At 47.7% G+C, this 27,799-nt stretch overlaps 1 protein-coding gene and 1 non-coding gene across 3 annotated transcripts in view; both read right to left on the reverse strand.

Moving 5' to 3' along the window:
* The window catches only part of Pebp4 (phosphatidylethanolamine binding protein 4), a 245,680-nt gene that overhangs the window by 78,333 nt on the left and 139,548 nt on the right, over positions 1-27,799 (reverse strand). The gene's annotated exons all lie outside the window — the stretch shown is intronic.
* On the reverse strand, positions 1,370-1,442 carry Trnaa-agc. The gene has a single exon. It is a non-coding gene; the product is annotated as a tRNA-Ala (tRNA).

Consider the following 27,799-nt stretch of genomic DNA (forward strand, 5'->3'; position numbering starts at 1 on the left):
TTATAGTACATCCATATGGTAAACTGCTTCTGCAGTAAAAATCATGCTTTGGAAGATTATGTGTTGACATGGGAAAATGTTAATGGTAGATTGCTAAGTGAAAAGGCAGACTACGTTACAGAATGTACAGTATGATACATTCATTTTCAAAATTTTTGATTAGGACACAGACCAAATCTTTAATTAATGTCATTTCCCCTTTCTCTTGGCAGGCACGAAGAGTATCATCTGGAATAATGTAATGGAAAATGAAACAGAAAGACAGAGCCCCGCACTAAGCATGTCACATGGATTTTTAAAGTCATTAGGATGGAGAATTGGCTGCGGGCGAGTCGAGGCAGCGGAGGAACTGTGGGACAGTGGGCCTTCAGAAATGGCAGTTACCTTGGGTCCAGGGGCATCAGCCTCTTCACTTTGTAAGTAGGTTTGCTGGGAATGAACATCGTAGGCAGGAACAGGTGCCAGGCCAACTTTCACCTTATGCCAGAGCGTTGCCACCCCTCCTGGAGACTGGGCTGACCCTAAGTAACTGAGCTGGTGCTGTGGCTTCCTCCATCCCACAGACCCTGGACACCTGTGCAGTTAAGGGCTGCTCTGGGGTGGCAAGATGGTGCCTGAGCCCAGTTCTGAGGTGACTTCTCCAGGGACTTGGAACCCTCTGATCTGGTGCCTCAAAGACAAGCTAGTGTCTCATTAGTCCCGACATGGTTGGTCACAGTCTTCCTAAAGAATGATTCTCCTTCCACAAAGTAAGCTCCCAGTCTGGTAGCTTCCCAACGTGAAGGCAGCACACTTGGTGTCCACTGAGCTCACCTATGTGGCCAGGTGCCACCGCCGATGTCCTGTGGTCCACATTGGCACTGGGCCCTGGAATCCCGTTTTTCACTCACTTGGACTATTTCAGTAGCTCCTAACAGATCTCCTCACTCCCACTGAGTCCCAAGTTGCCAGTGGAATCCTGCTGAGACCCCAGTTAATGCATACCTCTCCTTGCTCACAAGTACCAATTTACATAGAATAGCGGAGCTCTGTTCTGCTCTCCCCTCTGACCACCCCACCCCCTGCTCTGGCTCTGGCTCACATTCACACCCCGCCCCCACAACCACAGCCTCCCAGCTCTCCCTTAGAGCCCCAGGGGCACACCAGCCTCTGGTTGTCTGCCCTGACTGGTCCCTCTCTCCAGGGTCCTCTCCCCCAGATTTTCCAGAGCTCCTCTCCCTTACCTCCTCCTCCTCCTCTTCTTCTTAGTGAGGTTTTCCCTGATCCTACTTCTAATGTCACAGACTGTGTACTCCACCTGGCTCTGCTGTCCTGTCTCAGAGTACTGAGTGCCAGCTGGCCAAAGGGATATTTTGCATTTCAGTCTTTTTTGAGGTACTGGGGATTGAACCCAGAGCCTTGTGCATGCTAGGCAAACACTCTACCACTGAGCTACATGCCCAGCTCCCCTCACTTTTTTTTTCTCACTTTGAGACAGATTCTTTTTAAATTTTGATTTATTTTTATTTATGTATTTGAGAGAGAGAGAGAGAGAGAGAGAGAATTGGTGTGTCAGGGCCTCCAGCCACTATAATCAAACTCCAGATGTATTCATCCCCTTGTGCGTATGTGTGACATTGTGCATTTGCATCACTGTGTGTCTGGCATGTGTGGGACCTGGAGAGTTGAACACGGGTCCTTAGGCTTTGTAGGCAAATGCCTGAACTGCTAAGCCATCTCTCCAGCCCTGAGACAGATTCTTGCTCAGTTGCTTAGACTGGCCTTGAACTTATTCTGTAACCCAGGTAGGCCTTGAACTTGTGACCCTCCTGTCAGCCTCCAGACTAGCAGGTATTATAGGCCTGTGCCACTTTGTTTTTATTGTTGGGTATTGCCCTCCTCTGAGTAGGCTCACAGAGAGAGAGAGAGAGAGAGAGAGAGAGAGAGAGAGAGAGAGAGAGAGAGAGAGGGAGGGAGGGAGGGAGAGAAAGAGAGAGGCAGAGAGAGACACAGAGAGAAATACATATTTATTTTGACACTTTCATACATATATAGAATATATTTTGATCTTATTTGCCCCCAAATTACTCTCTCTTATCCTCCTTTTCTTTTAAAACCCTTCTTCCCTTCCTTTTTTTTTTTTTGCCTTTCCCTTTTTTAGAGCTATTGAGTTGAATTAGGGTTGCTTGCATGCATGAACATGGGAAGGAGGGAGGTTACTTACTGGGTGATGGGCAAAAGACCAATGTCTACACCATTGAAGAACATGAATCCCCCTAAAGGAGGGAATTTTTTTTTTTTTGTTCTACTCACCAATGAATTCAAAGTTCCTAAGACAGAGGGCCACAGAGCAGTCACCCCCAAAATACTTGATGAATAAATGCAAAGGAATAGATAACAATCAAGGTCCCAGGAATATTTCCCTAGTCAGGAGTGCATGCAGAGGAACGGTAAGGTCACACTCATGAGATGGCCCATGTGCAGGGCTAAAAGCGGTGGTGTCCCTAGCTATCAGCATGGCTCAAAATATCTGTAGATGACAATCTCATGTCACAATGTCCAAAGGTTGGAGATGGGAGGGGGGGAGCTAAAGAGATTGTTCATCAGAGAGAGTGTCTGCTGTGCAAGCAAGATATCTTGAGGGGGCTTGAGTCTGATTCCCCAGAACCCACATAGCTATCTGGACGTGGGCATGCATGTCCATCACTCCAGCGCTGTGGGTGCAGAAACAAAAGAATTGTTGGGCTACTGAAAATGGCAAGCTCCGGAGTCAATGAAGATTCTCCATTTCAAGGAGGGCGAGCCATGGAGAGGGACAGCTGACCTTCTCCTCTGGCCTCAGCCTGTGCACTGGCCCCATATCTGCCCGCTCCCCACCCCCCACCCAAAGCTTGGGTACACCTGGTGGAAGTTTGGTTTCCAAACCCCGCCCTAGGCTCTAGCTCTAACTCTAAGACCCTGCATTCCAGTCAACTCATAAACCTGCTTTTGCTAGTGCCAGCCTTCCATTACTCTGGGTGCTGGGTACTCTGAAGTCAGTGCATTTGCTTTCTTGTCAATTTATTCATGATACCTACAAACGCAGAGCTGAAAGCATTTTTGCCCCTAAGGAGATGTCAAGTCCATGCAGCACAAAGATCTGTAGGATGGACCATCCCCTAGGGGCACTGGAAGACCCTCCTGAGAGGCAGATACAGGAAGTCAGGGAAGGGGTAGAGGGGGGAGCCATCATGAATTGGGAATCTGAGATATGGGTGGGGCAAGACCGAGACCCAGAAGGAAGCTACCCGGAGAAGGCACGGCGCTTGGCAAAAGCTTAGCAGGAAACCTGAGGAATTTTTCAGGGTCACTGTGGCAGGTTGAAGTGATGGGAGAAACAGAGTTGAGAGGTCATACTAGCTGGGCTTCAGCCTGTCCTTGAAGGGTCTTGGGGCTACATCTGAAGACTTTGGCGTTCTAGTTCCGAATTTGTACATTTTACAGGCTTCTGGAGAAATGGAGAGCTGGCGGCTTTCTCAGCAAACAGACGGGGTTTAATTGCTGTTACTGTCAGTATAGTTGCAAATATCATATAAAAAGGGCTTTTTGGCTAATTGTTTTTAGGATAAAAATTCAAGAACTATGTATAGATATTATGCTTCCAGAGTTCTTTAAAGATCAAACTGTTTCTATTACCCTTAAACACGGTCTTTAGCGTGAGGCGCTGCGATCTGTGAGTGCCTGGGACATGCACTGATCCCCCAGGGCTTTCAGATGCGGAGCCGTGTGACAGCAGTGACTTTTTGTCCTGTGGCGGTGGTGTGGGGGGAGGTGGGACTTGGGAAGCAGCTAGCTCCCTTTGGTTGGCCACAGGCCCAGAAGAATACATGGTGAAACTGGGTGATCCCACAGGCCTCTCATTCTGCCTTCCTGCGGGCAGCCGTTCTCCCTACCCTGTGTGCCCGGGGGAAGCTGAATCGCCAGGGCTTCTAGGGTAGGACAGTGCAATGGGCTGCACTGCCTGCTGGGCTCCTGGAGGGCCCCAGGACCCAAAGAGGGGGGGTCAAGAAGCAGTCTGGGCAGGCCAGCTTCAGCATTTCCGGCTTGTCTGTTCCCTCCCTTCAGCTCTCTCCCTGAAATGGTACCGGGAGGGTTTTCGTACTTCACAAATAAAGCAAATTCATATCTATTCATTGCCACCCTGTCCTCATGTTCAAGCCTCTTAAATTTTAAATTTGGGAGCTTTTAGAAAGGCAAATTTATTTGTGACACCATCCAAATTCTATTTTATTGGAATTCTATTCTCAAAGGATGTAGTTGACTCCTAAGAAAGCTGTGGGCTTCTCCTTTTGATATTTTCCCAAATGTTTGTGTGTGTGTGTGTGTGCATATGCACATGCATGCACATTCGCTTTTGGATTCTCTGCATATCTCATGTACAAACATATAATGTATATTCATGAGGCAGCCGCAGAAGCGTGCACTGTGTACGTGTGTTCATCACATGTATGTGTAATACAGTGCAGGCTCCCATGAGCCAATATTTAAGTTACCATATTTAATTTATTCAACAAACATTTAATGAGTACTTACGACTCATTAAACACCTTCCTCGGCTCTGGGCATAAAGCAGTGAATGAGTTAGGCGAAGCCTCTGCTGGATTCCTCATAAGAAGGTTTCCAACATGTGTAAGGAGTATATGCTGATAATCATTGTGTGAGCTGGTTAATATCATGACTCAGGGGCATTGGGGCTCCTTGCCATAATGGTGACTTTCAGGGCTGTGGGGCTTGCCCCAGTAGAGTACTGAGGGAGGGTGAGGTTGGCAGGACCTTTCCCCAGTGCCCTTTTCATCTTCTTACTCCGCAGTGATAATTCTAGACCTGGATGTCAGGCTTCTACTTGCAGGCAGCTTCCATTGTCTTACCCTACACACAGCTTTCCCTGCTCATCCCGGGCAGAGCAAACGTTTCTCTTAGGGGCTCATCTTGTGTCTGGAGGGATTCGTCTAGCATTAGACCTATCTTACCTTAGTGTGATCAGGATCGCTTTGTTCAGTGTGAGTGGCCTTTCCCAAGAGCACTAGGGGGCTGGAGGGGTGGCTTAGCTGCTGAGGCGCTCACCTGAAAAGTCAAAGCACCCAGGTTCAATGTCCCAGAACGCACGTGAGCCAGATGCACAAGGAGGTGCATGCGTCTGGAATTCATTTGCTAAGCCAGGCATGGTGGCACACGCCTTTAACGTTTACTAGAGGCTAGAGGCCCTGACATGCCCATTCTCTTTCCCTCTCTCTTTCTTTCTCTCTTAAATAAATAAAAATAAGATATTAAAACATCAATTTTTTTTTGTTTTTTTTTAGAAGAAGGGCACTAGGAATTTCTGTAGACACATCATGGAAGACTGTGGCTTTGCCTGTAGGGGGCACTCGTTCCAGTGGAGGATAGCGTGGATGGAAGGGGAGTGCAGAGGCCCGCCCTGAATGTGGTATGGTGCTGGCGGGGGGGGGGGAGGTCAGACAGGTTGTTCTCAGGGCTTCTTGGCACAGGTGATACCTAAATGCTCCTGAAGGGTACTCCTAAGCAGGGACCTAATTCTCTTGAGAGGCCCCATTTTTAATTTTATTTCATTTATTATTATTATTTTTATTTTGGTTTTTCAAGGTAGGGTCTCACCCTAGCTCAGGCTGACCTGGAATTCACTATGTAGTCTCAGGGTGGCCTCAAACTCATGGCGATCCTCCTACCTCTGCCTCCCGAGTGTTGGGATTAAAGAAGTATGCCACCACACCCAGCTATTTATTTATTTGAAGAGGGCACAGATAGAGAGAATGGGCACGCCAGGGCCTCTACCCACTGCGAATGAACGCTAGACACATGCACCACCTTGTGCAGCTGGCTGGAGTGGGTACTGGGGAATTGAACCTGGGTCCTTAAGCTTCCCAGGCAAGCACCTTAAGTGCTAAGCCATCTCTCCAGCCCAGGTCCCAATGTTTTGTAATTTAATTTTTAAGATATATAGTTTGCTGTCAAAATAACTAAGCTCCCAAAAGAGCATAAAGATCACCAGTGATTCTACTTCCATTGCCTAGACTTTTTTTTTTTTTGAGACAGGATCTCATGAAGCCCAGGTTGGCCTTGAACTTGCTATTAACCTTAAAGTTCTGATCTTCCTGCCTCCACCTCCCAAGTGCTGGCATTACAGGCATGAGCCACCATACTAAGTTCATGCAATGTTGAGGATTAAACCTAGGACTTCATGCTAGGCAAACACTCTGCAAATAGAGCTACATTCCTAGCCCCTAAATTGAACTCATAAATATTTTGGCACATAAACTTCCAGTTTTTCTTCTCTGGGAATGTTTTCCCTATGTCAGAATGGGTTGTATTCTAGCTAATTATTTTAATTCATTAATTATTTTTTTTTTTGAGGCAGTGTCTCACGACATAGCCCAGGCTGGTCTTTAATTACCAATTTCCCTCCCTCAGCTTCCCAAGTGCTGGAAATACAGATGGGCACCATAGTGTCTGATTTCTATTTAACCACCTTTATTATGCTTTTGCTTTTCACAGAGCACTGTATATATGAATGGATGGATGTGTATGTATGAGAGCCCTAGCTGGTTAGCCAGAGAGTCACAGAAATCCTATCTCTACCTCCCCATCCCTGGGATTCCTAGCACACACCATTATACCCAGCATTTTAATGTGGGTACTGGGGATCAAAGTCAGGACCTCATGCTTGCAAGACAAGCACCTTACCAACCAAGCTGTCTTTCCAGTCACTCTACTATACTTCTTTTCAAAGAACTTCCCTGGGCTGGAAATGTGGTTCATTGGTAGAGTACTTGCCTAGTGTTGCAGTCAGGTTCGCATTGCTGGTAGAAATCACCCAACCAAGGGCAGCTTGTGGGGAAAAGGGGGTTATCTTGGCTTATAGGCTCGAGGGGAAAGCTCCATGATGGCAGGGGAAACGAGGGCATGAACAGAGGGTGGACGTCACCCCCGGCCAACATCAGGTGGACAACAGCAACAAGATAGTGTGCCAAACGCTGGCAAGGGGACACTGGCTATAACACTGATAATCCCGCCCCCAACTATACGCTGCCTGCAGGAGGCGCTAATTCCCAAATCTCCATCAGCTGGGAATCTAGCATTCAGAACACCTAAGTTATGGGAGAGACCTGAATCAAACCACCACATTCTGCCTCTGGCCCTCAGAAGCTGAGAAACACACATAATGTAAAATGCAGCACATTCAGTCCAAATTTAAAAGTCCCCATAGTTTTTATTAATTCCAATGATTTTCATATATCCCCATAGTCCGAGATCTTCTAACTGAGCCGTAACACCAAAAACTCCCCCCCAAAACCCATATGGCACAGAATAAACATTCACACTGAAAAAGATGGCATTGGGCATAGCAAAGAAACATTCAACAAACACAAGATTTAAACAGGGCAAACATCAAGCTCGGTAACTCCAAGTCCAACAACTCTAGTCAATGTCAAGTCTTCAAGTTTGATAATTCTGACCAGCAACAAGTCTCTGGAGATCTAACTTCACCCCTCCAGCTAGGCTACCCACAGTCATGGAAAACTTCATCTGGGGCTGGCAGCTTTCCTCAGCAGCCATCTCGTGGTCCCGGCATCTCCACTGGGTCTCCACTGCAATCCACGGTTCATGCTCATGGCCCCATGGGGTCTCCATGCAGCCAATTTGTTAAGCCAGGTGGGAATAAAGCAGACTTTGAAGAACAGGACATTCCTTGAGCACTCAGGCCCCAGTACAGGTCAGCTAGCCAATCTCAAAGGTTGTAATCTCTCAATTACAGCTGAATGGGTAGCAGTTCACCCAAAGATTTTTTTTTTTTCTGTGCCATATCCCTCTGCTCACACCAGTTCATTTCTACACAAAGCAGCCCTGCACAACTTCTCAGGGCATGAACATAGCAGCAAGCTTCTCACACAAACTGCTATCCCAGTCCAAGCAAAGCTCTTTCTCATCCTCAGAAGCCAAACCTCATAGTCTATAGTTCTTACTGCATTTAGGTCTTTCAACTCTGACCAGAATAGTCCATCAAGCTGTACTTACAGCACTGCAAGGCGTCTCTTAGGCCAAGGTTTCAAACCCTCCCACATTCCTCTTGAAAATCAGCTCCAAAGTGCCAAAGCCACACAGTCAGGTGTCTAGCAGCAACCCCACTCTTGGTACCACTTTACTGTTGCAGTCAGGTTTGCAATGCTGGTAGAAATCCCCCAACCAAGAACAGCTTGTGGGAGGTCTATTTTGGCTTGCAGGCTCAAGGGGAAGTTCCATGATGGCAGGGGAAAATGTTGGCATGAGCAGAGGGTGGACATCACCCCCTGGCCAACATTAGGTGGTCCATAGCAACAGGAGAGTGTGCCAAACCCTGGCAAGGGGAAATTGGCTATAACACCCATAAACTCACCCCCAACCATACACTCCCTGTAGGAAGTGTTATTTCCCAAATCTCCATCATCTGGGAATCTCGCATTCAGAACACTTAACTTATGGGGGACACTACCACACCCAGCATTCACGAGGCTCTGAGATCCGTTCCCAACTAAGCAAAGAGAAAAAAAAAATGCTATTCAATCCTTTGATCATTTTTTTTATGTCTTTTTATTGATTGATAAAAAAGATTAATCACTGCTAGTATTTACTGGGTACCCACTGTATGTCAAGCACGGTTCTAAGCATTCTGCATGGCGCTTGCTTGGCTCCCTCTAATGACACCATGACATACCTGTTGTATTCTGTTAGGACCTCATATGTCAAGGACAGTGTTTTTTCATATATATCACATTTTCCAGTGTGCTGTCTTTTTACTTTTACCTTGAGTAGCTTTCATTTATAGAAGTTTCAAGGTTTAGGAGGTTGGAGTGGTCGATTATTTCATGCCTACCTTTGTATATTAGTGTAAAAGGTACTGAGATACAAGAAATGTTAGCACATTTTTCTTCTTTATGCTTTAATTTTAACAGTAAGAATCAGCATGTAAGTATATATTCTTTTCAGAATTAATTTTGATTATGGTATGAGAAAAGAGTGTCACTATCTTTTGGTAGTTGCTATAGTGCCAGGGATTGAACTCAGGGTCTTGTATATGACAGGCAAGCACCCTACCACTGAGCTATATCCCTAACCTCACCCCTTTAAAAAGTGAGCTACCGTCTCACTAAGTTGCCCAGGCTAGCCTTGAACTCACTACGTAGCATAGGCTGGCTTCCAGCTCACTATGCAACCCAGGCTGAACTTGAATTTGTGATCTTCTTGCCTCAGGTTCCTGAATAGCTGGGATTACAGGAGTGTACCACCATGACTGGTTAGCATCACCCGGTGCCACCACCCCCGTGGTAATCATTCCCGAGTCATGAACGGAATCATCAGCCTTTTCTGCTTTGCAAATATTCCTTCCTCCTGTGCTTCACATTTCGATTTCATTTCCATGCTGTCTGCATTCCTTCATGACACCATGCCGTGAAGTCACTGCAGTTTCATATGTGGTTAATATCAGAAAAACTGCTCCATTGGACCCCATCAGTCCTGCTTGACAAATTTTCTTGAATATTTTTGATGGATCTTTTTTTTTTTCTCTTGTAACACACACTTTGGAATTACCTTAAGTTCTAATTTTAAAAATCCTCTTAATTTTTTTTTTTTAAATAGTGTCTCATGTACCCTTGGCTGGTTTTGAACTTGTTATGTAGCTGAGGATAAAATTCAATTTTTAATCCTCCTACCTCCACTTCTGGAGTGCTGGGATCATAAGCGTGTGCTACCACATCCAATTTTCTGTGGTGCAGAGGATTGAATCCAGGGTCTTACAGATGGTTAGACAAGCACTCTACCAAATGAGCTGCATCCCCTGTCTCCCACCTTAGAAACATATTTTATTTATTTGGAATCAGAGAGAGACAGAGAGAGAATGGGCATGCCAGGGCCTCTAGCTATTGCAAACAAACTCCAAACGCATGCGCCACTTTGTGCATCTGGCTTTACATGGGTAATGGGGAATTTGAACTCTGGTCATTTGGCTTTGTAGACAAATGCCTTAACAGCTGAGCCATCTCTACAGCCCCCAGTTCTTTTTTTATTAATCCAGTAATTAAATTTTTTAAAAAATTATTTATTAGAGAGAGAGAGAGAGAGAGAGAGAGAGAGAGAGAGTTGGCACACAAGGGCCTCCAGCCATTGACTTATGTGGGTACTGGGAAATTGAACCTGGGTCCTTAGGCTTTGCAGGCAAGCGCTTTAACCACTAAGAAATCTCTCTATCCCTTAATTTTTATTTATTTATTTGAGAGAGACAAAGAGTGAAAGAGGCAGATAGATAGAGAGAGAGAGAGAATGGGTGATCCAGGGGCTATAGCCACTGCAAACGAATTACAGATGCATGCACCACCTTGGGCACCTGGCTTATGTGGGTTCTAGGGAATCAAACCTGGGTCCTTTGGCTTTGCAGGCAAGTGCCTTAACCACTAAACCATCTCTCCAACCCTTATCCAGTAAATTTATTTAGGGAATATCAATTTATGAATTTACTATATGTATATTTTTTTCAGATGTTCCGTATTCTCCATGAAATTTTTTTCCACTGAAATTCTTCACATTTATTGGATTATATTTTTATCAATTGCTGACACCCTTTATGAGTATGACATGCAAGTGGATTTACCATGCTTTCTGAACCAAATACCACACAAACGTTGATGGGGTTGTTTTTGTGATTCTCAGCATCAAGGACATGTAAAAAGGCACGGCTGGTGCGCAGAAGCATGGGCAGCAGATGGAAACAGACCCTGACAAATCCAACAGATGTAATCATCAAGTCCAAAGCTCAGTACAGTGTCCTGTGAAGTGACAGACACTCAGTTCTCCCAGGAGGCCTGACAGCATGTATCCTCAGCACTAGGGGCCTGAAGGTGGCCATCAATGTGGGACTCTAAGCCATGATTCAAGCTGGTATGAATACCAGGGTCCATTCTTCAGAAACTGCCCGAAACAACGTGGTCTACACATCTGGGGTTCAATTGCAGTGGCTGGAGACCCTGGAGCACCATCTCTCTCTCCCTCTCTCTCTCTCTCTCTCTGTATCTCTATCTCATACAGTTGGGAAGACAACTAAGTGGTTAATGGTGCTTGCTTGAAAAGCCTGCATGCCCCAGTTCAGTTCCCCAGTACCCACATAAAGCCAGATGCAAATTCTCAAATGGCATGTGTGTTTCATTTCCACACTAAGTCTTGAGTTCCTTGAGGGCAAGCATTTAATGCTAGCCTTCTGTAGCGCCTTCTCCCACCCCCAGGCCCAGAGTGAGCCGTGACGGGCAGAGGATGCTCAGTCTGTCCTGGCTGGGTGCAGCTCTCTCTTGCATTGTCTGCCACAGTAACGAGCAGGGAGGAAGCTTGTGATGGTTAATCTCTGGTTGTCAACCCGGCAGGATTTAGAATCACCATGGAAACAAATCTCTGGCCATATCCGTGAGGAATTTTTTTAGATTAGGTTTGTTGAAGTGGAAGAACCCATTGTCACTGTGGGCGGCACCAGTCCTTAGGCTGGGGTCATGGGCTGTATAAAAAGGAGAGAGGGGCTGGAGAGACGGATTAGCAGTTAAAGCACTCGACTGCAAAGCCCAAGGACCCTTGTTTGACCCCTCAGATCCCACGTAAGTCAGATGCACAACGTGATACGTATGCAAGGTCGTGCATGTGCACAAGGTGGTGCACACATCTGGAGTTCTTTTTTTTTTTTTTAAATTTATTTATTTGAGAGCGACAGACACAGAGAGAAAGACAGATAGAGGGAGAGAGAGAGAATGGGCGCGCCAGGGCTTCCAGCCTCTGCAAACGAACTCCAGACGCATGCGCCCCCTTGTGCATCTGGCTAACGTGGGACCTGGGGAACCGAGCCTCGAACCGGGGTCCTTAGGCTTCGCAGGCAAGCGCTTAACTGCTAAGCCATCTCTCCAGCCCCACATCTGGAGTTCAATTGCAGTGGCTGGAGGCCCTGGAGCACCCATTCTCTCTCTATCTCATAAAAATAATAAAAAAGAAGAGAGATCTGGGTTGGGAAGATGACTATGTAGTTAATGGAGCTTGCTTGAAAAGCCTGCTTGCCCCAGTTCAATTCCCCAGTACCCACATAAAGCCAGAGGCAGAACATGGTGCGTGTGTCTGGAATTTATTTGCAGAGGCAAGAGGCCCTGGTGCGCCTCCCTCTTGTTCTCTGTCTCTCAAATAAATCAAGTTTTAGTGAAAAAAATGAGAGAGCTGGCTGAGCAGCAGCACTCATAGCTCTCTGCTTCCTCGCTGTGGGCTGAATGTGGCCAGCTGCCTCAAGTTTCTGCAGCCACGTCTTCCCTGTCATCGTGATGGACTGTGACCTGGAGCTGTGTGCTGAAATAGGCTCTTCCTCCCTTAAACTGATGTTTAAAAATTTATTATTTTTTTAAAATTTCTATAGTCAGTGAATACATTCAAGTTGGTACCATTGTTAGCCTTCTCCCTGTTCTCCCCCCTCCACCGGGACCCTCCTTGTTGGGGTATATGGGCTGTGCATTGTGGGGTTAGCCTTTAGTTTCGTGTAGAAGGCAATGTCTCTGCATGTCATGACCCAACATGCGGCTCTGACATTCTTTCCACCCCCTGTTCTGCAAATTTCCCTGAGCCATGTTAGGCTCATATTAGGTCTGCTTTCATGTTGAGATCTTGGGAGCCTCTGTGTCTCTGCATATCTGGTTTGATAGAGGTTGATTGTTCTCTGTGTCTATCTCCTTCACCATTGTGCTGGTTCCTGGTTTGCCAAGAAAACAGCATTCTTGCATGCTTCCCCAATTATTCTTAGCCTTAAGCTGATTTTTACCAAGTCTTTTGTCCCAGCGGTGAGAACTTGGCTAATAATATGAGGCTTCTGTACCCAGCACATGGTGCTGGTTCTGGCGAGAGGGGGCATCTGTAATAACAGTCCCCATCCCTGCCTCCAGACCACATAAGAAGACACTCTTGCCACAGGCAAGGAATAACAGCATAGAGAATGTCATCACCCCAGAGGGTGATATATCCCAAAGGGGCCCAGGTAGTCATGCAGCCAAGTCTTCGTCTTACTGGCAGCACACTGGGACTCAGAGAGACAGACAATGTCACCCACAGCTAGTAGTGGACACTTTATTGTCATCCTGGAGGTCATCTGGTAGCCTTTGGTCAGAGTTTGGGAATTGGAGGTCACTTTGTTGTAGAAGGAGTGGCAATTTTGGGAAGTGTGTGTCCAGAGAGGAGGTTCAGCAGCAGGGGGGCCCTTTCAGCCAAGCCTTCAACAGCTTTCATGTTTCCTGTTAAAGCATTCTAAGCAGCTCTGCAGCCAATGGGGAGCTCAGGCTGGGTAGGTTGAGAGAGCAATTCCGGAATCTCTAAAGTCACAGCCCTTGGCAGGGACCGGGAGAATCTTTCACAAAGCCAGATCTTGATTTTGGAAGGGAGAAGAGGTGGCCACCTGAGATGACAGTGTCAGAGGCCATATGGTCAGAGCCAGTACCCAGGTCAGCAGGGCAGTAGAGAGGGGCTGATAGCAACAGGAAAGGCGGAACTCTGGGCCCAGGGCTAGACAGGCACCAGGGAGGAGGGAGATGACAGGAGCCTTCCCAAGGGGCTGCGAAACTGGGCCAAGCATCCTGGGATGACTAGAGAACAAGGCAGCGTGGAATCGGGTGCTAAATCGTGCGGCTCGGTCTGCACACCAAGTGGGAGGCTGGGCAAGGGGAGGGTCTTGGAGCCCTAGGAAGGTATCCTGAATAAGAGGATTTTGAGCAGATATTTTAAAAGAGACATTTTATTTAGGGACAGTGGATATGTTTAGGCAAGCACTCTACCAAATGAGCTACATTCCCTTGCCTCGCCATTATTTAAAATATATTTTATCTTTATTTATTTATTAGGGAGAGGGGCGAGTGAGAATGGGCACACCAGGGCCTCCAGCCACTGCAAATGAACTCCAGATGCATGTGCCACCATGTGCATCTGGCTTACGTGGCCTAGGTCCTTAGTCTTCACAGGCAAGCAAGCACCTTAACCACTAAACAATCTCTCCAGCATGCCCTCCCCATTCTTTCAAAAATATTTTATTTATTTATTTTCAAGCAAAGATTGATAGAGAGAGAATGGGTGCACCAGGGCCTTTAGCCACTGCAAATGAACTCCAGATGCATGTGCCATCTTGTGCATCTGGCCTTACGTGCGTACTGGGATGGGGAGATGGCAGAATTCAGAGCAAAGGGGGTTGAGGTATATGAATTGTGTTTTTTTTAATCTTCTGCATTCTCTGCTGCTTTGACTCCCATGGTAGAGCACTCATGTTAGATTCTAGAGATTTTAAGCAACCTGCTATGCATACATCAACCAATACAGAGCCTGCCCCTCCAATCAACTAACTCTCACATACCCAACCAATATTTCCTTGCCTCATGTCACCTTAAGGCATGTATCAGACAGCTGGAACCCATCCATCTATTCCAGAACCCACAGACACACTAAATCGCCAGTTCTAGGCTTGTTCAAGCTTGCTGGCCCTGCCTCGCCGCCTTCTTAGGGAAACCACAGTGAAGGCCCCCGGGCCATGTTCTCTTCTACTCCTCTGCTTCCTGACGCACCCTGGGGCTTCCCCAAGTGGCCCTGTGTGCATGGCATTGCAGGCCTCCTTCTCTTGAAACTGTGAGTAATAGAACTTCCCACCTATTTCTCTGGACAGACAGCGCCTTGGGCTACGGGTCTCAGGGGTCTTGGCATGACAGTTCAAGCTCATTTCCAGAAATGGAAGCCTATTGGAGTGGAGTGTCCTGCACAGGGAGGGGCTGCAGAGGGCAGCAAATGTGTTTCTTGGAGCGAAGGTACTCAGCTTAGAGGAAAGCCCCTTAATTTGTTCTTGACTTTCATCACCAAGAAATGAATGTTATGGGCCATTTCTCCACCACCCTCCTCTCTATGTGTTCCAATCCTATCTGCCTTTAAAGCCCTACCTAAGTTTACCACTTCCAGGCCCTCGTGCCTACTGCAACCTCTCTGAGGTTCTTTGTCCTGAGCCTCCTGGACTTCCTCAACAGAGCTCAGAACTCTGGGCAGGCACCCTGTGCAAATATGTTGACCAATGAGATCATTCCAAGGAAAGATTAATCTCGTGCCTGAGAAGAGAGAGCCCCTTTCCCCCCACCTCAAAAGGCGACAGCTCACAGAGGGAGTGTTATGGGGGACAGCTTCATGTGACCCTACGTGATCTCACAAGCATGTCGCTTCAGCCTTGGGAGGGTTGCCTCGGTCCTTTATAGATGGGGGCTCACAGAGGGACATGCATGAGCCATCAGAGGCACAGGTCAGTCAACTAGACTTGATGTCTATGTCCCTGGTTCCTACCACTGTATCACACTGCCTCCCAGGGCAAAGAGGGCCCTGCTTGCCGGCTGCATGCACCTCCAGGGAACTTGTTCCTGCTATGCTACAGAAAAGGGGGTCCATATAAGGACCAGAGGCACTGTTGACAGGGGAGGCAGTCACGGCCTGGGCTCTTGGCACCTGCACACTTGAGGTCAGTTCCCAGGACAGGGGGGTTTCTAGGAGGAAATGCATATTCCTTAGGGTAAAGACAGGACTGGAGATTACCTACTTGGATGTGGTTTTACATAAGCACATAGAAATGGCCCTCCATGCACACACACACACACACACACACACACACCTCCTTACCCAGAGCCGTAGCAACAAGGCTCCCAGCCACCTTGTCCCTCCCCCCACCGCCAAATCCCATCTCTCTCCTACCCTATATGTGCAATCTTGTGAAAACTCCACCACTCTTAAGGTTAATAAGGCTCATTTGCTTAAGATAGCACCTGTTTCTATGGTGACTCCTGCCACCCAGAATCTGTTCATCAACGGAGACAAGAAAACAGTGACTTCCACCCTTTTTGAAAGGAAAGAGCTAATTCTTATCTAAAGGCACAACAGGCCAGCAGCCCAAGGAGCTCTGGGCACCTGTCCTTCCACCCGGGTTAAGTGCACTCGTGAACCCTTCCTGCACAGGCAGCAGATCTGAAGATTCCTGCCCCCCGCCCCCAGGAGTGCTCTGAGATGTGAACCAGCTTCCTTCTCCTCTCTGGGAAGCAAAAACCCCAATACAGGAGGGCGCCGCACTATGGGTCACTGGCTGTGATCTCCCGGCCTCTGATATCGTCATCACGGCTTCACTGGGGTCTTTCTGGGCCAGCCAGGCCAGGTAGCCCCAGGATCCCCATTTCTACCCAGCCTCACTGTATCATGCTCAGCCTTTCACCCTGGCAAGCCTAGATTCCATCAATCCCCATCCCCCAAACATAGCTCCTGCCAGGACTGTGTCCACCCCACTACCAGCCTAAAGTAGCCAGAAGTCTACCACTCAGGTCTCACCCCTGCTCCAAGGCCCATTCTGTGTTCTCTGGTCTGTAGATGAGGTTTGCAGCAATGACTGCCACAAGTCTAAACCATGGGTCACAAATCCCAGGAAGGCATGACCAGTAATAAAGCCTCTGCAAACAATCTACCATTGAACATAAAGAAAAAAATGCCTGCCACGGTCTCCCCCGAATAACACCATGTTCACTGGTGCTCTGCAATGCTTTGTTGATGGGGAGCGTGCGTGTACAGGAAATTGCATGAACTTACAGCTTGCCTACGGTGTCCTCGGCCCAGGGGAGTAGACTGTACCTTCGGAACATTTTGGTGGAAGGAAAGGATGAGAGCTGCTAAGAAGAGGGTGAGGTCTGGAATCCTCAACAATGGGCATCATTACCAAAAGCTGCCTGACTACCTCAGTTTGAAAGGGGGACGAGGGCTGGAGAGATGGTTTAGTGGTTAAGGTGCTTGCCTGCAAAGCCAAAGGACCCAGGTTCGATTCCCCAGGACCCATGTCAGCTGGCTGCCCAAGGTGAGAGGGAGATGTCAAAGATCCACCTGAAGCAGTGGTCCCCCTGGCAGACAAGTCTTTCAGATCCTGGCCCCATACTCTGAAGCATCACTCAGGTCCTTTCCGGAAAGATCCGACTAGGGCCATGCCTCAGTGGCTATAATATTTTCTGCACAAGTGTGGTGACTTGCGTTTGGATCCCCAGAACTCCCATAAAGCCAGACAATGTACCATGGGCCGGTAATCCCAGCATGCCTATTGTAAGACTGGGCAGAGACAGGAGACCCTTAGGAAACTCGCAGGTCTGCTAGTCTGGCATAAGTAGCAGTGAACAAGAGACTGCCTCCAGCAAGGTGGAAGATGAGAACAGACATCCGAGGTCATCCTCTGACCACACATGACCACACACCCACGCCCCATCCCCACACAGTGTGGCCTTCACACCCCACACTCACACTCATTCACACAGATAAGCCACTTCACCCAGGCCTCCCCGTGCCTCACTGGCCCCCTGCCCCCTTGGTATCCTTCAGGGATGGTAGTCCAGGCAGTGTGGTGGTGAGTTGAATCAGGTGTCCCCCATAAACTCTGCGTTCCGAATGCTTAGTCCCCAGCTGGTGGCAATTTGGGAGGTGGAGCCTTGCAGGAGGAGGTGTGTTGTTGGGGGCGGGCTTAAGGGTGTTACAGCCAGCTCCCCTTTTCTAGAGTTTGGCTCACTCTCCTGCTGCTGCTTCCCACATGCTGCAGCAGAGGTGATGTCCAGCCTCTGCTCATGCCATGCTGTCCCTTGCCATCATAAAGATCCCCCTCAAGACTGTAACCCAAAATAAAAACTCTCCTTCCATCAGCAACTTTTAATTTTTTTTTTTTTCCAAGGTAGGGTCTTACTCTAGCTCAGGCTGAACTGGAATTCTTATGTAGTCTCAGAGTGGCCTCGAACTCACAGGGATCTTCCTACCTCTGCCTCCCAAGGGCTGGGATCATAGGCGTGTGCTACCATGCCTGGCTCCATCAGCAGGTTTTTGTTGTTGTTGTTGTCTGTTTTTTAAATTTATTTATTTGAGAGTGACAGAGAGAGAGAGAGAATGAATGGGCATGCCAGAACCTCTAGCGGCTGCAAACGGACTCCAGACGCATGCGCCCCCTTGTGTATATGGCTAATGTGGGTCCTGGGGAATGGAGCCTCAAACCAGGGTCCTTAGGCTTCACAGGCAAGCGCTTAACTGCTAAGCCATCTCTCTGGCCCTCCATCAGCAGGGTTTTATTTATTTATTTATTTAATTTTGTTCCAGCAGTGAAAAGGTAACTACCACGGGCAGCTTCTGAGTTTCACATCTGATGGCAATATGACACAGCCTCTGCCCTGAGGCCCAGTAGCTCTTCTCCCTGGACATCTGCAGAGACTCCCACCATCCCTGTCCAGGGGCAGCAACATCTGCAAACACGGAGCACACCTCCTCAAGTCAGGCTCCTGTCTAGCCCTCCTGGGACTTCAGATGCCTTTAGTCTCCTGCCTGAAGTTTGCACTAGGAGATCCAGAAAGTCTCTCAGAATTAACACCTCTGTGAGAGAAGTTTCAATCCCCCTTGCCACCCATGCTGCCTAGGCGTCAGGGTCCCCATCTCAGCAAGTGACACTCAAATATAGAAGCTACCATGGAGCTATATTTTTGAGTATAATTCATCAGCAGGTCGTGGTGGCTCCCAACCTCAAGACAGATCCTAAAACTATCTTCTCCATGCCCTCTGGCCTTGCCTTGGTGCTAACCACTGTCATCCCACCCCAAAGAGTAAGATAGCTTCTTGGGGACTGCTACTACCAGGAATCCCCAGCCCCTACCCTCCTGGGTTTCTGAGCATACATTGTTAGTGAGGCACTTGAACTTTATCATCTTGCATACCTGAAACTTCAGACCCATTGCATAGCAACAGCCCACTTCTCCCCACGCCCCATGCACATATGCCTCACCCGAGGAGCCTTAAAAATAAGTGCATGCCTGGGCTCCACCACCAAGACTGACTGAACGGGTTTGGGGTTGGCTTCCAGGGTGACTCTGCTGGGTACTGAACACTACAGCCTCCATCTTTTGAGGCCTATTTGACTGTCATGCTGATTTCATCCCCTGGCTCACTGGTCACAGCCACACGGGCATCCTCTGTAATGAACAAGATCCATTCTGTGGGGATGTCACTCTCCTCTCCTTAATTGGTGGCTCATGGGTCCCTGCTTCTGGGTGGCCTTTCACATTGCATCATTCTTACTTCATATGGTTCTCGGGGCCTCACTCCATCCCCTCACTCTCCACTCTGGACCATGATCATTTCCCATGGTTCTCAGGACCTCACTCCATCCCCTCACTCTCCACTCTGGACCATGGTCATTTCCCATGGTACTCGGGGCCTCACTCCATCCCCTTACTCTCCACTCTGGACCATGATCATTTCCCATGGTTCTCGGAGCCTCACTCCATCCCCTCACTCTCCACTCTGGACCATGGTAATTTCCCATGGTTCTCAGGACCTCACTCCATCCCCTCACTCTCCACTCTGGACCATGGTAATTTCCCATGGTTCTCAGGACCTCACTCCATCCTCTCACTCTCCACTCTGGATCATGATCATTTCCCATGGTTCTCAGGGCCTCACTCCATCCCCTCACTCTCCACTCTGGACCATGGTAATTTCCCATGGTTCTCAGGACCTCACTCCATCCTCTCACTCTCCACTCTGGACCATGATCATTTCCCATGGTTCTCAGGGCCTCACTCCATCCCTTCACTCTCCACTCTGGACCATGGTCATTTCCTGTGATTCTCAGGGCTTCACTCTGTCCTCACACTCTCCACTCTGGACCATGGTCATTTCCTATGGTTCTTGGGGCCTCACTCCATCCCCTCACTCTCCACTCTGGACCATGGTTATTTTCTCCAGTTCTTGAAGACTCACTCCATCCCCTTACTCTCCAGTCTCGACCATGGTTATTTCCTATGATTCTCAGGGCCTCACTCCGTCCCCTCACTCCCATTCTGTAGCATGGTCATTTGTTTTCTTCTCTGATCTCCTTTGCCAAATAGAGAGCCATTTAACAGAATGGATTTGATTTGTAAGCTTTTGTTGTGAAGTGACTGAATGAAGCCTACCATGTGCTGAGCACATATTGAATGAATGAATGAGTGAAAGAATGAAGGAATGAACAGGAGTGGTCGGAGCAGTTCAGAGAAAGACCAGTCATGATTCTTCAATGATCTAAAGCCTCTGCTTCTACTGATGTGGCCCAAGATTATCTTAACTGTCTTAACTGCATTATGGTTTGACATTCTATTATTAGCTGGAATTTTAGATTTAAATTAGCTTAAGAATTAACAAAAACTCTTCTTGATCTTTCCCTTCATGAACCTCTGACATGCCAGATCTTCCCCATTCTGTATGCGTGCAACTGACTTGGAAGCTAAATATAGAGCTCTAGATCAATCCTTATTAAATTCAATTTTTGCAAGACAGGCCCATACTTCCGATTTGTCAAAATTAACCATTTTGTGTTTCCCATCGTGTGAACCATTTCTTAAAACTTTATGTGACCTACAAATACGGCGATACATTATCCATGAAAATACGGAACAAGGTGGGGCTCGTGACAGAATCTTGGGGCATGTTACCAGTGACCTACTTCATGACTGATGCTAATTGATTAGTCAATACTTGTCAGAACAGGTTTGTTAACAAGCTACAAGCCCATCTCATAGGACAGCCATTGAAGCCAAGTCTCGTCCCTCACCCCACGGGTTCCCATGACTGATGTGGTCTAATGCCTTCATCAGTTGGACTGTATGAGGCTTGCTTACAGCTGTTCATCTGTGCACAGGACCAATGCATGTGCCAACAAAGAAATCCCAGTGGTCAGGGGTGATGTGTAGATGCCTAGTGTTCATGGCTTTTCTCTTCTGTTATCTTGGATGGCCTGCTTATTTTTTTTTTCCATGTGAATGTATGTGCAGTGTGTGGATATGTGTGGGCACACACATGTGTAGGGAAAACGTATGTGCGCACACCTCTGTGCAGATATGTGTGGAGGCCAGAGATTGATGTCAGGGGACTTCCTCAATTGTCCTCCACCTTATTTTTGGTTTTAAGAGGTAGGGTCTCACTGTAGCTCAGGTTGACCTGGAATTCACTATGTAGTCTCAGGGTGGCCTCGAACTCATGGTGATCCTCCTACCTCTGCCTCCCGAGTGCTGGAATTAAAGGTGTGTGCCACCACGCCCAGCTTTCCACCTTATTTTTTGAGACTTGATCGCTCATTGAATCTGAAGCTCACCAGTTTGGCTCGACTATCTAATCAGTCAGCCCCGGGGATGGTCACGTCCCTCTGGATCCTCTAGGATAGCACGATTGGTGCATCCCACACCCTGCTTGCATATGGGTGTTGGGTATCTGAACTCAGGTCCTCAGCCTTCACTGACTGAGCCATCTCCCCAGGCTCCCTTTGGCTTATTCAACTGTTTTAACCTCAGTGAAAATTATATGACGCTCACTAGCCCAAATTTGGGGATGCACGCGACTCTTTCCTCTTTCTAGGAGATTTTGTGATTACAAGTCTTAAGTTCTCTCTGGACCCCGGAGGTGTCTACAGAACGTCCGTATGGAGGTCTTGATTCGTTCAGAGCAACTAGAGGCTGTGGCGACAGCGGGGCTCAGGAATATCACAAGCAGGTCAGCAGGAGACTGGGTAGCCTGGAGGAGAGCAGTCGGGGAGTCACAGCAGGGCTTCAAATACAAAAATGATGGATCAAGTTTAGAGTTTCAGAAAACTCATTCCTGAAGGACAGGAGGATGCTCTGACATGGGCGAGCTTTTAGGAAGCATACCAGTTAGCAGATAATCCAGAGGCAAGCGATGTGGGCCTCATTGTCTTGGCTTTTAGTTTTATATTTAGGATTCTTTTTCTGTCCTACCAAGTATCCAGCTTTTGGTTATAATATTCCCTTCCTGAAATGCAACTTCTTGTATCTTTTTACATTTTAGGTCTGTTTATATTTCAATGTTCAGCTCTATTTCTACCTCCACCATGAAGTTATCGCCGAGTGATGCCTCCTCCACTCAGCCTCTCCCTCGTGACACCGTGGTTCCATGCACGGATCCACATCCACCTTTCCGCCCATCCACTCATCCACCATCCATCCACTCATCTATGCATCTATCTGCCCATCCACCCATCCATTCACCTATTTGTCCACTCATTCGACCATCTGTCCATCCATCTATCCATCTCACACATCTATTTACCCATTCATTTAACAGTTCACCTATCCATCCCTTTCTTCATGTCTTCGTTTATTCATTCAAATATTTACCAGAGTTCTTTTGTGCTCTGGGCTCTGTGCTAAATGCCGAGGATAGAATAAGATACATTTCTACCCTTTGAAGCTCATGTCTAAGAAGAAAGAAAAGACTTAAACTCATGTGATGTGGGCACCAAATGAGATTTGATCTAGTATGGTAGAAGCCTGGCAGGAATGACTTTGTCTGGGGGCATCAGAGCGAGCCTTCAGTTGAGCTGATGCCCAAGCTGAGCCCTGAAGGAGGAGATGTCACCTCGTCTGGAAGAGGTCTGTGCTGGGTTCTCAACTCGCAGCTCTTTGAACCCACGGAGCTGATTGGAGTTGACACCATATCCCTGGTATTACTCTCTAATTACTTCTGTGATGCTGTCTTCATCTTTTCAACTAGGCATCAGAAAAAAAAAAAAAGAAAACATTTTAATCCCTAGCATCAACTATTTTTTTGTATTTAATTTTAGCTTTTTTAAAGAGCCACAGAGCTGAGCATAGGACAGGTTAAACAGTTGGTCTCACACCTGCTTCTGAAGTCTGACGCCTGTTGGTGGCTTTTCTCCTTCGAGATCTTTTAAGCTGTAACCATGTAGATAACTCGTTCTACTGGCCAGGCCCTGTCCAACCTCTTAGGAAGGATATATGCTCTTTGTCATGAAAGGCCCAAATTTTTATTTATTTTTATTGTTATTTAAGAGAGGAAGAAAGGAGGCAGGGATGGATGATAGATTAGATTAGATAGATAGATAGATAGATAGATAGATAGATAGATAGAAAGAAAGAAAGAAAGAAAGAAAGAAAGAAAGAAAGAAAGAAAGAAAGAAAGAGAATGGGCATGCCAGGGCCTCCTAGCCACTGCAAATGAACGCCAGATGCATGTGCCACCTTGTGCATCTGGCTTTTACTTGGGTACTGGGGAATTGAACCTGGGTCCTTTGGCTTTGCTGGGAAGCGTCTTAACCACTGAGCCATCTCTCCAGCTGCTAAAGCTTCCTGCGGACTATCTAGAGAGAGTGAGGCTGGAAGGGACAGAGAGCCATCATATATGTAAGAATGGCTAAGTGCCAAGTGCTGTGTGCCAGGGACTGCGTAAACTCATCTCACTAAGGCCTCAACACGCCTGTGAGGCTGACCTCAGTCTCCTCTTACATGGATCTGGAAACCAACGCAGGGAGGATAAAAAGTGCGGTGCCCACGCTGCACTTGAAGGCCCAGGCCAGTGCTGTGCCATGGCCGAGGTGGGTGAATTGGAGGGAGGGGACACCAACCTCAAACCACTCCCGTCGGCACCACCACTTCGCAGCACCTACACCAATCCCGAAGCACGCTCTTGCCCTAGTGGGGCCTAGCTAGTGGGGGCGGAGCCTCCCAAAACTGGGTGGAAAGGCTAGGCCAAGATTTGGGTGGGATTTGAATCCAAGGGCTCCTGGGCTGGAGTCTTGGTCCCCAGGGCGTGGTGTTGAGGTGGTGGGATCTGTAAGTGGTGGGGCCTGGTGAAAGGTGCTCAGCACTGCCCTAAGAAGGGATCGAGATACTTCTCTTGAGACCTTGGTAGTTTGTTCAAGAACTAGCTGCTATGAAAAGCAGGCCTGGATATCTGCCAGTGGGTAAAATGCTTGCCAACCAAGCAATGTGGACGTGAGTTTGGTTCCCCAGAACCCCTGCAAAATCCAGCTATGGTGGCTGCACCTGTCATCACAGCAAGGGGGAGCAGGGACAAGAGGGTCCCTAGAGCTTCTTGGCTAGCTGGTCCAGCCAAATGGCTAGCTGTAATCGAGAGACCTTGCCTCAGAAAACAAGGTGAGACATGAGTGAGGAAGACACCCAGTGTCGACTTCTGGCCTCCACACATTTGTGTACCTGTGCCACCACATGCACACATACGCGTGTACACACCACAGATGCAAAAGAAAGGAAAAAAAAAAAAAGAAGGGCTGGAGAGATGGCTTAGTGGTTAAGCGCTTGCCTGTGAACTATAAGGACCTCGGTTTGAGGCTCAATTCCCCAGGACCCATGTCAGCCAAATGCACAAAGGGGCGCATGTGTTTGGAGTTCATTTGCAGTTGCCGGGAAGCCTTGGCGCACCTGTTCTCTCTCTGTCTGGCGCTCTCAAATAAATAAATAAAAATAAACAAAAAAAATAAAAATAAAAAAAGAAAGCTGTTATTAAAAGAGCAAAGTCAGGCCCTTGAATCTGTCTGCTTCCGGTCTTGCCAAGTGATTTTTGCCCATGCTTCTGCAATTTCAATGTCATCTGCCCCGAGGTCCTCACCAGATGTAAACAGATGGGGGTGCCTGATCTTGGAATCTTAAACTCCAAAACTGCGAGCTAAATAAATCTTTACAAAATATCTAACCTCAGGTATTTAGCTATAGCAACAGGAAATTACAGGCAATGTGACCCCATGGTGTGTGCTTAGGCCTTGGGCTCAAACCTCAGCCACATGCTAATGGTGAGATTGTGGGCATGTTGCTTTCATCGACTCTAGGCCTCAGTTCTTCAGCCTCTGTTACCTTCCTCTCAGAGCTTTGGTGAGAATTAGGAGACACTAATGGAAAGTACACATCACGCTGGCCGTTGTTTTTCTTCCTCCTCTCTCTCTGCGTCCTCTTCCTTTATTGCACTGGTGGTTCGTACGTTATGTGGAGTGGAGCTCTGAGAAGAATGTATGTGGCCAGGTGAAGGCGTTATTGGGAGGGAGGGGTCACAAGGGACTCATCTTTAAAACAATTTGTTCATTTTTATTTATTTAATTGAGACTGACAGAGAGAGAAAGAGAGAGAGAATGGGCATGCCAGGGCCTCCAGCCACTGCAAATGAACTCCAGATGTGTGCGCCCCCTTGTGCATCTGGCTAACATGGGTCCTGGGGAATGGAGCCTGGAACTGGGGTCCTTAGGCTTCACAGGCAAGCGCCTAACCGCTAAGCCATCTCTCCAGCCATTTAAAACAATTTATATTAGCGTGCATTCACTATACAAAGTGATGGGTTCCACACTGACATTTTTCTTCAAGCATATTGTGGACTTTGACCATATTCACTCCTTACTACCCTCACCTGAACCCTCCCCTTCTTGCCAGTCCCCTTCCTCTTTCAAAATAGTGCTCTTTCTATTTTTTTTCTCTCTCTCTCTCACACACACAACCTAGAATCTACATATGAGAGACAACATGACATTTGTCTTTCTGGGTCTGCCTTGCTTTGCTTAATGTGCTCTTCAGTTCCACCCATTTCCTTGCAGAAGACAATTTTGTTCTTTATGGCTGAACAAACGCCACCCTTCCTCTATCCATTCATCTGCTTGAACAGCTGGGGGTCCATCCTACCTGTCACTCACACCAGCCTCCTTCCCAGGGGACAACGCCAAGGTCACCCACGGATAGTCCCTTTCAGTGACAAGGAGCTCGCTCCTCCGTGCAGTAGGTACTGGGTTCCTGGATAGTTCAAATTCTTAGGAAGTTCTTCCTGATTACCAACGTTGCTTCTTGTCAGGCATTACTCTCTGGTCCTGGCGTTGCTCAGCGGAGGCTGCTTCCTGGTGAGGTGTCTGCAGCTCTCTCAGGACAGCCAGGTGACATTCCTGCACCCCTGACTGCTCTCAACTATCACGGCTGCTGACCTCATATGGTTTCTCCGCAGCATCTCACTCCTGGCTGCTTTCTTAGGGCTGGTCACTTAGCCTCTTAGAGGGATGTGTCCAGGTGGGTGGGCCCATTCTGGGTGTGGCATTAACCTTCATTCCTTCTCAACAGTACTCCAAGTGCATAGAACTTTCCTGAGATACTGGGAACAGTCAAAGATCCTGCCATAGCCCTCTGCTCTCCCAACCTGTCCTTTCCTAAGATGCATCTACCAAAGGCTGGGTGTGTGTGTGTGTGTGTGTGTGTGTGTGTGTGTGTGTGTGTGTGGTCGGGGGCAGCTACAAACTCAGGTTCCTTATGTAGGGTAGGAGTGGATTGGGACTGTGGGGACGCAGTTGGGGCCATTGCACAGCTCTGCCTGGGTGGGTGGGGGGGGGGCAAGGGCACCACCCATGCAAGCCAGAGCTAAGTTGGGAGGAGCAAGAGTGTACTGTGCTTAGCAGTGTGTGTGTGTGTGTGTGAGAGAGAGAGAGAGAGAGAGAGAGAGAGCGAGAGAGAGGGAGAAAGAGAGAGAGAGAGAGAGGGAGGGAGGGAGAGAGAGAGAATGTTTTCTGCCTGCTCCAGGAATTCTCCTGGATGGCAGAATTGGTTTCCATAACGACTTTCTGATATAAACATATTTGATAAAAATAAGTTAACAGTGGAGCTGTGTGGAGCAGATTCTCAAGAGTAGGGAGAGAGAGAGAGAGAGAGAGAGAGAAAGAGAGAGAGCGAGACCACCTTGAAGAATATTTCCTTTTCTTTCTTTTTCTCCCCTCCCAAGCGGCCTCTTCTACTTACCATAAACCCACTAAAAAGCTTTGTTTACCACACTCGTGTGTACACAGGCCTCTTCCTCCAGGTGTGCCTCTCCCTCTCTCTCTCTCTCTCTCTCTCCTTAGTTACCTGAAGCCCTGCAGTATATATGGGATAATATGATAAATTCATTTCCAATTCACTGCATTATCCCTTGAATATTTTAATGACTCATTGAATGGAGTAAAAAAAAAAAGCTATTTCAAATGAACAATTAAGCTGCATTAGTCTGAGGGCTGATTATATTTAAACACTGCTCACATGGATAACAGGACACAGCGACCTCAGCATAGGAGAGCTAATTTGGCTCTTATCTCCAAATAATTTTACACTGCAAATTACCGTGAAAACCTAAAGGGCTTTAAAAACATTCATCAAAAGATAATATTCCACTTTGTAGCAACATTTTATTTAAATTATTTTGAATGGGAGTGGAGGCATCTCTGGGGTAGGACAATGACAGCTGCACAGAGACTGTGAGCGATAAGGAACTGGTGAGGGGTGGTGCCGAGTTGGGTTAAAAATGAAAGCAGAACATGTTGGGAGAGAGGGGTCACAGCCCAGCCCCGGGGGAGCCTGCCGGAGTTCGACAGCCCTGGAAACCCAGAGCCTGCCCTGGCTGTGCTCTGGGATGATCGAGGTGGGGGAAGACTCATCTTGTCCACGGGTCAGAGGCCAAGTGACAAGACTTACCCTTCAAGGCTGGCATGGTGACACAGTCCTTTAATCCCAGAACTAAGGAGGTCAAGGCAGGGAGGTTGAAATTTTAAGGTTGAGGCCAGACTGGGCTACCTAGTGAGTTTCTGGTCAGTCTGGGCTACAGAGTAAAACTCTGTTTAAAACACACACACGTGCACACACACACACACACACACACACACACACACACACAACCTGACCTCACTCTACTCCCAGGCCTGATCCATCTTCTGTAAAGTCACCTTGGGTCATACTGGATCTTCCTAGCCTTGGTCTGAATCCATCTAGAGCTAAGACAAAGGGGTGAGCTTGCGTTGAGCACTGCCCAGAATTTTTTACTTTGCAGAACTTGAATCTCATAGTCGAAAGAATTTACTAAGGAGCCACCATGGCTAGATCTCAACGTTGGGATGAGGGGAGATTCTCTGACTGAG

Source organism: Jaculus jaculus, chromosome 12 (assembly GCF_020740685.1).
Source record: "Jaculus jaculus isolate mJacJac1 chromosome 12, mJacJac1.mat.Y.cur, whole genome shotgun sequence".
Classification (NCBI taxonomy): domain Eukaryota; kingdom Metazoa; phylum Chordata; class Mammalia; order Rodentia; family Dipodidae; genus Jaculus; species Jaculus jaculus.